We start from the raw sequence: 8,694 nt of genomic DNA on the forward strand, positions 1-8,694 counted from the left end.
ATATTTTCCGGGGTTTTGCAAAATATGATCTCTAAGTCAATGAGTTTCCTAATAAGCTTCAAATTCAACCATATCATCATTTGAATGAGGTACTTACATAGAGACTCTATTAAGACTTAAACATGTTCTAAACTTGGAGTCTTCATGCTTGTCATTTGCTAAGTTCATCTTGCCTTTAAGCTTCAATTCTCTAAACTTTCTTCAGGTTATCTTTGGAATTCATGTTTTCATGTCCTTTAAGCTTTCATTTCCTTTTCATGTATTTTTGCAATAAACTCCATAATTACTTGAACTTGAGTTTAAAAACCTGATTCCTGAAGTATCATCACTTTCACCAAAACATGTTAAATTACCTTTGATTTGTTATCATCAAAATAAGATTAGTAAACCATGTTAGGCCAACAAAGGAGATTAGATTATGTTAGTTATTTTTGAGATATGAACTGATTAAACTGAGATATATGATTTTAGAAACAGTATATATGCTTTTCTGTACGAATCGGTTTTGTGAAAATGGTAATTTTTCTTATTATACAAATTTGGGAAAAACTAACGCGAATGGGTTATTGTAACGACCCGAATAATAATGAGATTTAAATAATAAAAGGAAGGGAAATGGAAACTGGAAACAGAAGAAAGTAGTTGACTTCGTCGATGAACGCTTTGTGTTCATCGACGACATTGCATTTTGGAAGGAAAAACAAAAAGGGGATCATCAGGGCTTCGTCAACGAATCCCTTGTATTCGTCGACGAAGGCTTAAGAAAATTCGTCGACGAATACAGGGATTTGTCGATGAAGAAATATTGAGAGGGGGGTTTTGAGCCGATGGAATTTCATCGAAGAGGACTGAATTTCATCGACGAAATTAATGAAAGATTCGTCGACGAATGACGTGGCTCGTTGACAAAATCCCCTATTCTATAAATATGGAAAATCTGGATTTTACTTCTAAACTAAGCCAACTCACTCCTCTCTCTCTCTCCTCTTTGGCTCTCTCCCTTTCTTTCCTTGATTTCGGGTTTGATTTACACCGGATCGACAATCCGAAGTCACCACGACGCTCCTGGGGAAGTTCTCTCCAAATCTGCTGGAACGGATCGTTGGTGAAAGCGAGTTGGAAATCATCCCTAAGTTGAGGTAAGGCTTTTTAAACCAAATTAGACTTTATGGTAGTTATAGGAAATGATATACGCATGAAAATACTGATGTTTAATACTAGGAGTTTTGAGTTTCAGGGTATTGATCAGGAAATCATACGGGGGTTAGCCTAGGATATTTTGGGGGCTTTCTCAGTAGCCAGGTAAGGGCATAAACTAAAATAGTTAATTTCCATGTAAATTATGATTAATTATGAGTAAATTTATTTTCAGAAAAGTTTATGTTATAACTGTTTATTATGAATGAAATATACTGTTAGACCAAATAGTTAAAGGTCTTTCATTCCTACTATGTTTTGATGTTGTCAACCCATTAGTTGCTCTCAAGGTCACTAACGTTTCTCTAAGATATGTTTCAGGTATACAGAATGGCATCTGAACCAACAAGTAGTCAAAACAACTCATGACATGACCAAAAGCACTAGTCTCTTAAAGCATTCATGAACAATACAACAAATGTACAAAAGTCATATGAAAAATGAGTGTGTAAAATAAGAGAGATATTGTCTTGTAAATATTTGATACATAAAGTGAAACTCAATACAAAGAGCAAGAAAGGGGCATATCACACACGCACAACATAATACTAGTAAAGTCATTTTTTAAGTATATAAAGAAACCCCCAAAATGGACAAGAACCTTCTTAGAAACTTAAAAGGCCAAAAATTTAAGAAGAAGGATCTCGTCGATGAACACAGGGCTTCGTCGACGAGTTTAGTGCAAACTTTGTCGATGAACATAGGGTTCTTGTCGACGAAAAGATACCGAGGGGCATCTGAATTCAGAACCACAACTCGTCGACGAATTACATAAAGGACTCATCGACGAACACAGGGTCTCGTCGACGAAAATATACCGAGGGGCATCTGAATTCAGAACTAGCGAATCATCGACGAACACAGGGCTTCATCGACGAACGTCGGGTAGCAGCGAACATTAAATGCTGCGAACGACTATTTTTGAATCTTGTCTTACATTCATAAATGCCCAACAGCTCTCCAGAGTTGCCCTCGTCCATTCAATGTATAAATAGGAGTAAATGGCATTTTACTAAATATCTAGAGAAATCATTTTGAAACAAGAACATTCATTAGTGTTGTCATCTCTGGGGTTTACTCACAAACTCACTTCCCCTCTTTTTGCTACTCTTAGTATTGCATTCACTCTATTGACAGAAGATATTGAGTAAGGAGTTTATTGGTTTAACTACCTCAAGGGAGTATTCAAGCTTACACTTAATCTTCATCTACCTTTTTGTAAACAAAGGCTCTTTGTGGGCTGTTTTTTGGGTGTCTCTAAGTGAGCACCTTGTTGAAGCTCTTTGTGAGCTGGTGTGTATTGGCTTCTTCGCCCGAAGGAGGATTTTAGTGGATTTTGGGAATCCTTGAGTTGGTCTCAAGGCGTGGACGTATGCGGGGTGCCGAACCACGTAAATATCAATGTGTTAAGCTTTTCTTCTCTCTTATCTTATTTATATTATTATTGTGATTTGCTACATTTCCTTTTACTCAACAATTTTATGCACTTGCTCTTGATAAGATTTTTGTGTTTGTAGAAAGTAATCTCATCACCAAAGAAAGTCTATTCACCCCCCCTCTAGACATACTACTAGGCCAACATATACGATTGGGAAAATACTGCTATGATGATTAAAGTGTATATGTATGTATGAGATGTCAGAAAAGCATGATTTTAGAATATGAAGTATGACTTTTGACAGCACATGTGTGGCATGAATATTATTTTATGTGAAATGTATTATGATATGAAAGATTTTACGAGCAAAGCATGTTTTCAGGTATTATGAAAAGATGAATTATGTTGTGATGATTTTGATGAATATAAGATAAATGATTTATTTTCAGAATGTATATACCTGAAACGATTCTGGTGCGAGGCCATGTATTTATGTTAACAGCATGAGGTCGTATTTATGTTTTCGGCACGAGGCCGTATTTATGATTTCGGCACAAGGCCGTATTTATGAAAATGATCGGCACGAGACCGCTATTATATCGTGTATTATATGTTATCAAAACCCGGATGTTAGTTCAGTTCAGTTCAGGAGCTCGGTACCGTAGCTATATGTAGATCAGATATTTACATTCAAATTAGTGCTAACCATCCCACGAGGGGATGGGAGATGGATAGTCGATGTGGCTTTCAGTAGAGTGTGGACGTCCGCTTGGCAGTCCAAACCAGGGTGTGGCGGGCCCATCATACTTACAGACATATTTGATTCGACAGTGGTCGGCCAGCCATTGTCGGGTCCCGCATTCGAGCTGCACAACCCGTCATGGGGGGTAATACATGACACCAGCTAGCTATTTATCCTGGGTATATGTTTTTAGTATTATCAGTATAACAGATGTTTTATGTATGATATGACTTACTAGAAAATATGAAAGCATGTGATTTTTTAGTATGATATGATGAACGTTTATGAAATATGAAATGTACTATATACGTAAAATTGCATTAAATATTCATGTTGTCATACAACTGTATTTAGTTTATTTTCCCTTACTGAGAAGTGTCTCACCCCCAACATTAATTAATTTTTCAGGAGACCCTGAGTGATCGGTGGGTCGTGGCCGCCGTTGAGTAGGGATATTACCCCGTTAGAAGGGTAAGATTTTGTACTAGGGTCAGAATTATTTTGTGTCTGATTCTAGAGTTAATTTGATATTTTGGAAGAATGTAAATGAATACAGTATTTTGAAAATGTAGATAACTCTGGTATTATCTTTTATGATTGGATGTTTAAGATTTTATGTTACTGCTGCTAGGTTTTCTGCTGTGAATGACAGGTGTCCCCGCTACCCACGGGTTAGGTTGACTTTTTCATTTATTATGTTACATTTCATGTTAAGTTAATTAGGGTCGCTACAGTTGTTCATCTACTTTTTCCCGTAAAATCTATAGTTTGAGTTAAATTAAACCTTACAAATGATCACCCTTTTGTTTTAAGCAAATTATATGTTTTCCCAAGTAGTTTATTATTATACTATAAATTCTCAGTAACAATTTGTGTGGCATGAAAATGGTTAAAATGGCATAAATGAACAGGATGATAATACAATTATGATTCAGTTTGACATGATGGCTATGCACCGAGTTATGATATGATGGCTATTCGCCAAGTTATGATATGACAACTATTTGCCGAGTTATGATATGACGATTTTTTACCGAGATAGAATATGATAGATATTTTACAAGAATTATGAACAACTACTGTTTTATACAGATCTGTGGAAGTAAATTCATGATTACAATTTTATTATGTAAATTGTCATATATGATCCAAGAACCCTGAGGAAATTAGATATTACAATGAGCACGGTACTGTAGCTATATATTTGGTAGGGAGTGCAATCACACGGGTATGATAGTGTGATGATAGATAGTCGATTTGGGGCTTAGGTACAATACTACTCCCGATGCAGTTCTGGGAGACCCCTTCCGATGTAGCTCTGGGTGACCCTCCCAGCGGGCATTCCGAGTATAGGGTAGGCACAATCATACTTACAACCTACTTTGACTTAGTTATGGTCGACCGGTCATATGCTAAGTCCAGCCTTCGAGTTGCACAACCCGTCATGGGGGGGAAGCATGTTGTTGGGAAAGCATTACGATGCTAGTTCAGCAATTCAAGTTGTCTCTTTTATGCATATATGGGCAAATTTACTAAAAATGGGCTATATTAATCCAATAGTATGTTATCCAAAAATTATGTATTTTCAGTTATTCATGTCGGTACAGTTTTAAAATGTCATTTCATGTACAGGTGAATTAATGGTAGTATTATGTTCACACTGAAACTCATGTTAGCCACACACTCATGATAATTGGATCCACCTTACTAAGAAGTGTCTCACCCCAATATCCATCTCATTTTTCAGGTTCTACAAGGAACTAAGTCTAGTGTACTACAGGGCTAGGAATTAGACTACCAGCAGTGGTTATCAGAGTTGGTGAGATATCAGTTGTCATGTTTTGTTGTTTTGGGTTGTAATATAATGACAGGGAGTTTTATATGTGTGTTTAGGACAATTAGAACTTTGGTAATGTGTTTTGAGGAGGTTTTTCTTCCATTGCATGTTTATATATATAGTTATGGACAGGAACACCCGTGACGCTAGTTTGGGGGGTGGGTTGTATAATGATGGTATCAGAGACTATTAGAAGAATTTATGCAGATTTTCCTACGTGGCACTTCGAGGCCCACGTAGTGGGTTCGGGTGTTACAAAGTGGTATCAGAGCCTAGGTTGTTAGGTTCTGCAGACTTTGTTAGATGATGTTACCAGAGTATAGGTTTGAGTTAGGATACTAGTGGGAATTTTGAGTTTTGGTTTTGGAGGCTGTGGGCAAAATTTCCTTAACGGACTTCTGTTTTTTTCTGTAAACGATGATTTAAAAAAAACAACGGCAATCCATCGACGGTTTTGTTTCCAAGTGGAGATACTAGAACTTGAAATTTTGAAAAGGAATATTAAGTTGGCATAGTATGTCGTAATTTGAAGGTGATGGTTTAGGCCCAATACTTAAATTTATTAAATGTGTATAGGAAAAAGGGCTAGTAAAGGTGCCTAGGGCCAAACCGTCGACGGTTTTCGGAGGGTGTTCACAAACTGTCGACAGTTTGCTTAAAATAGGCTATTGGGATTTTCATCACAGGTTTTTCGTCGACAGTTTTCGGGGGTCTTAGTAAAACCGTCAGGGGTTTCGTGTCTATGTTGGATGTTTGGGATTTATGTTGAGAATTGGGATATTAAATGGGTATTTTAGCGTTATAAATGCACCATACATGTTAAGATATTAATATTCTAAATTCATTTCGGTTATATCTTCAAGATGGATCCCAAGGATAATAATACGAACGCCGAGGGAAGTAGTAATGAGGGGATGTCAAATGAGGACGACAATGGTTCTATGTCGGTGATTCAAGACTTCGCTCAACAGTTCATGGTTGAGGTCATGCGGAGTTCTAGCATCGTCATGCTTTCCCAACAACATGCTTCCTTCCATGACCGATTGTGCGGCCCTAAGGCTGGACTTAGCATATGACCGATCGACCATAACTAAGTCAAAGTAGGTTGTAAGTATGATTGTGCCTACCCTATACCAGAATGCCCATCAGGAGGGTCACTCAGAACTGGGGTCTCCCGAAATTGCATCGCGAGTAGTACTGTACCCAGGCCACAAATCAACTATCAATCATCACACTATCATACCCGTGTGATTGCACTCCCTGCCAAATCTATAGCTACAATACCGTGCTCATTGTAATATCTAATTTCCTCAAGGTTCTAAGATCATATATGACAATTTACATAATAAAAACTGTAATCATGAATTTATTCCATAAATCTGTATAAAACAATAGTTGTTCATAATTGTATAAAATATCTATCATATTATATCTCGGTATAAAACCGCCATATCATAACTCGGAGAATAGCCGTCATATCTTAACTCAGCGAATAGCCATCATATCATAACTCAGCACATAGCCGTCGTTTCAAACTAAATCGTAATTGTATTATCATCATGTTCATTTCTGCCATTTTAACCATTCTCATGCCACACAAATTTTTACTAAGAATTTATATTATAATAATAAACTGTATGGGAAAACAAATAATTGCTGAAAACAAAAGGGTGATCATCTGTAGGGTTTAATTTAACTCAAACTATAGATTTTACAGGAAAAAGAAGATGAACAACTCATTCACGTTAGTTTTTCCCAAATTTGTACAATAAGCAAAATCACCATTTCCATAAAACTGATTCGTACAGAAAAGCATATATATCGTTTCTAAAATCATATACCTCAGTTTTATTGGTTCATATCTAAAAAATAACTGACATAATCTAATCTCCTTATTTGTTCCTGGAAAATCTGCCTATAACCTTCAGGAACACGAAACGCTAGCTGTTTATCGACGACCTATGAGCCGGTAGGAGGGAGAGAGGATTGAGGAGCACGTGAGAGTGGCCCAGGAGGCTTAGGAGAGAGAGAACCACGTGAAAGAGTGTGTGTGAGAGAGAGTGTCCTAAAACCTTAAGGAAGAGTGAGAGAGAGAGAGAGAAAGAGTAATAATAATAAAAATGACCTTGCTTACTACTTAAGTAAGCTCAGTTCGTAGAAAAACTATTGACGATTTTCTAAGATGACCTAAAACCGTCAATGGTTTGGTTCTGAACCAAACCATCTCCTTTCATTTCTTGCTTTTCCTTCAATTTTATTTATTTTCTTTTCTTTTCTTTTATGGTTTTAGGTTACTACATATATACATGGTTGGGTCCAAGACCCAATAGGCTTTTGGGTCTAGTTGGTGTTCACCCATATGTATCAAGCTTACCCATGGGCTCCTCCTGTCCTAACAAGTGGTATCAGATATGATGGTTCGTAACTCTGGGTGTGCGACATTGTGAAAATTCGAGACATGAAACTATTTCTCCTAACGTGATAACAGTATGAGGACCAAGTGTGTGGTCGAGGCCAATAAGGATCATCATCTAGACTGCAGATGGATCCGAATAGGGTCAAGACGTGAGAGGTAGGATTGGTTCAAAAATGCGTGGAATGCAATCCGACGCACGTAAGGCGCCAATGGTAAGGCCAACTTGAGCAGCTGTTGGAAAATTGAGCTTACTCGCATAAGAGAGACGATTTCCGTTCAAGGGGGAGTAGTTAGAACTCATGAGTGAGGGGGAGAATTGTAGTAACCGGAAAAAAAAAATTAAAAAAATAATAATAAAATAAAATAAATAATTAAATTAACAAGTAAAATGAATAGTATGATAAGGAAAATATATATATATATATATATAAATATTGAAGCATGTATATATATATATATATGTGTGTGTGTGTGTGTGTGTGTATATATATATAAGTAAGTTATTATGATATGCATTTAATATATAGGTTAAAGGTATATATATATATATATATATAAAAAGTGTGAAAGCTTCTTCAAGAAGCTTTACTTTAATTAATGATTACTATATATAAAATATAACTCAAGCTTCTTCAAGAAGTTTGCTTAGATTTTTTGGAAGTGCTCTCTCTCTCTCTCTCTCTCTCTCTCTCTCTCTCTCTCTCTCTCTCTCTCTCTTCTCTCTCTCTCTTCGATTTTGGGCTAGTTTTACACCGAATTGACAAATCGAAGCCACCACGACGCTCCTGGCGAAGTTCTTTACAAGTCTGCCGGAGCGGATCGTCAGGGAAACGAAGTTGGATTTCATCCCAAATCCAAGGTAAGACTTTATATTTAATATTTGGATTTTTGACAGTTGAAGAAAGTGATATACGGGTAAAAATACTAAATTTTAATACTGGAAATTTTCAGTTCCAGGGGTGTTGATTGGGAACGTTGGGAATCAACCCTAAGTTGAGGTAAGACTTTTTAAATCGAATTTGACTTAGTGGTAGTTATAGAAAATGTTGTACGTACGAAAATACTAAACTTTAATTCTGCGAGTTTTCATTTTCAGGGTATTGAGTTGAGAACCTTGTGGGTAC

Source organism: Malania oleifera, chromosome 10 (assembly GCF_029873635.1).
Source record: "Malania oleifera isolate guangnan ecotype guangnan chromosome 10, ASM2987363v1, whole genome shotgun sequence".
In the NCBI taxonomy this organism is placed as follows: domain Eukaryota; kingdom Viridiplantae; phylum Streptophyta; class Magnoliopsida; order Santalales; family Ximeniaceae; genus Malania; species Malania oleifera.